Below are 3,024 nucleotides of genomic sequence, written 5' to 3' on the forward strand. Positions count from 1 at the left end.
ATTGTTTAGGCAAGGTAGCCCTCCTAAGGGAGAAAGGGTCTCTGAGGGGCTTGCCTCTAGGAAATCCCAGTTCGGTTGATTAAAGGTTACCTTTCTGAGGGCTTTAGAAACTGCAGTTTGGTTAGGTATTAAATCTTAGGTTACTGACATGGGCCCCTAACTTCAGTGGCTCCATTATGGTCCTGTGGTTTTCTTTTTAACTCAGCCAGTGCTCAGCTCAGTACTCAGCCACCGCAGGTCGGGATTGCTCATGAGCAAATACAGCCTAGGTGGAAGGAGCTGGGCAGATCGCAAAGATCAGGCCGTCCCAGATGCCGGGGCAGGGAGCCATCTTCCTTGCTTCCCCCCACTTGCTTTGGGCACTGACTGTAGCAATGAAAAGCATCCTGACCTGTGCACTGAATTTACACCATGCACAGAACATTGCACAGTCTCAGGGTCTTCACCCCACCTCTGTGTAGAAGGCCATGTAACCAGAAGAGACAGGTGTGGGCAAGCACAGAGGATGGGGATGCATCGAGAGCACTGGCCCTTTTTAAAGCTTCCCCAGTGATTCCAATGTGCAGCCAAGATGGAGAATGAATGTTCTAGACACAACTCTTTTGTCGAATGTAATCGCATCTCATCTCTCCCCTACCAAGAGTTTCATACTCACCACTCCCTTAGTTGGCCTGACATCCTAGGGAAATTGAAGTGGGGGTCAGGTGGAGGACGGTGGTGAGTTTTGGTCTCCCTACCAAAGAGCAGCTGATGGGACCCATCTAGAAGGAGGTGTCAACAGCATCATCCAGAAGCGCACCAGTAGGGCATTTCCCATATATTTTGCATTCGCCAGTCAACATTTTCTACCTCCTCCCCACGTCCCCTGCAATAGCAGACAATCCCTTCAGCATCCATTCAACAAACAAGTATTCATTAAGTGCCCTTTTGTGCTGGTGCTGGGGAAGTAGAGAGGACCTGACACAGAGCCTCCCTTGAATGTTTATGGAGCTGGTGGGGGCAGGGCGACTCAGTGGGTGCACGTTGCCAGTGTTCTCTCAACTTCCGCAAACACAGTGCCTGCAGAACCCTCACTCGTGTGTCTGATCGTGCACTCATCCAGTGTTTGTGTCTCATCTGTCCTGGCTCAGCCAAGCAAAGGGAGGGATGAGACAAGCTGGGGCTTCAGGCTTGCAGCAGAACGGGCAGGTTTCAGGAGAAGCCAAGCACTCAGTGGCGGCGAGGGAGAAAGTGAAGAGATCGAAGAGCTGCGGCTTGGTTGGGCAGATTTCGAAGACTGGCTGTAACTGGTGTTTCTGAGGTGGAGGGAGGGTGCGGCTGCTGTGCGGGCAGGGCTATTGGGAAGCATATGCGGATACGGGCAGCGTCTTATCTCCATCTCTTTAATCTGTGTGCGCCTGGATTGGGGGCTCTCATCAAGTTGTTCTTTACAGCTGAAGTTTTCTACTGGGCCCTCGAGGGCAGAACTCAGACCAGTGGGCGAAGCTGCAGGGAGGCATGCTCTGGCTTCCAAGAATCACACTGCAAAGTTAGCTAGAGGGGTAGCTGGGAGAGCTGGGAGTTGGCTACGGCCCAGTCTCCGATTCTGGCCACGTGGAGACCTGTCTTTGGCTTTAGAAGTGTAGATGGCTGCTAGATTTCAACCAGGGAGTAGAGAACAGGGTATGTGATAAATAGGCCATGGGTGCAGGGCCATGTTTGTGGCAGGACAAAGTATGTAGGACCCCTGAGGCCTAAGAAACATCCATCCTGCTGGTCTTCCCTCTGACTTCCCCTTCCTGATTGCCAACCCAGACTCTGGACCCCATCTGCCCCAGGCCAGCTCAGAGCCCCTGCACATGCACAGAGGGGGAGATCTTCCTGAAACACACCTCTGGCCACACTTTTTCCTGTCGAAGCCTCCTTCAATAGCTGCCTCCACCAGGTTCCAACAATGCTATTTCTTCCCCTTTGTTCAGCCCAGGGAATGGTTTTTTCCAGCCACTGTTGCTAGTCCCCGGATGCCACTTCATATCTTGTTTGATTCCTTAACTCTGCCTACCGCTCTGCATGCAAGTCTCTTCATCTGAAACATCTGCACTGGGACACTGACTGTTCCAACCCTAGAGCAGAGCGAGACAAAGCTGACTCTCCCCAGGCAAGTCTGGGGCCTGGGACGAGATTGTTCATCAACCGAGCCCTGGCTTGGGAAAGTGAGAGCTGCCATTGCCTTACTGTGAGACCTCAGACAATTCCCTGCCCCTCTCTGGTCCAAAGTGGCTTTTGCTCCATTGATCCAGGAGTGATTAGATTTGATGATCTCTCCTCATTGTCCTGAAAGTAATATTCTATGTTCCTAAGCGTTGAGTTTGTATAAGGTCTTGGGGGTGGAGTTGACTTTTTTCTGATCTAGGATCTCCCTTCTGGGCTAGAACTTTGTCCCTGAAGATGCCTCACAAAAAAAGACTCAAAGCCTTATGAACTTGGCATAAATGCAAGCCCTCCCAGAGGTCCATATTGAAGAGGACAGAGGAAGCTTTCTTGTAAGAAAGCACAAGCAAGCTGAGCCTGTTCCATTATCTGGAAAATGGGTATAAAGAGTGAGTAGGGGCACCTGGATGGCGCAGTTGTTAAGCGTCTGCCTTCGGCTCAGGGTGTGATCCCAGTGTTCTGGGATCGAGCCCCGCATCAGGCTCCTCTGCTAGGAGCCTGCTTCTTCCTCTCCCACTCCCCCTGCTTGTGTTCCCCCTCTCACTGGCTGTCTCTGTCAAATAAATAAATAAAATCTTAAAAAAAAATCCTTTTGAAAAATAAATAAATAAATAAAGAGTGAGTAGCTAAGACTTCCTTATTTGGGGGGCGCCTGGGTGGCACAGCGGTTAAGCGTCTGCCTTCGGCTCAGGGTGTGATCCCGGCATTATGGGATCGAGCCCCACATCAGGCTCCTCCGCTATGAGCCTGCTTCTTCCTCTCCCACTCCCCCTGCTTGTGTTCCCTCTCTCGCTGGCTGTCTCTATCTCTGTCGAATAAATAAATAAAATCTTA

Source organism: Ailuropoda melanoleuca, chromosome 2 (assembly GCF_002007445.2).
Source record: "Ailuropoda melanoleuca isolate Jingjing chromosome 2, ASM200744v2, whole genome shotgun sequence".
NCBI classification, from domain to species: domain Eukaryota; kingdom Metazoa; phylum Chordata; class Mammalia; order Carnivora; family Ursidae; genus Ailuropoda; species Ailuropoda melanoleuca.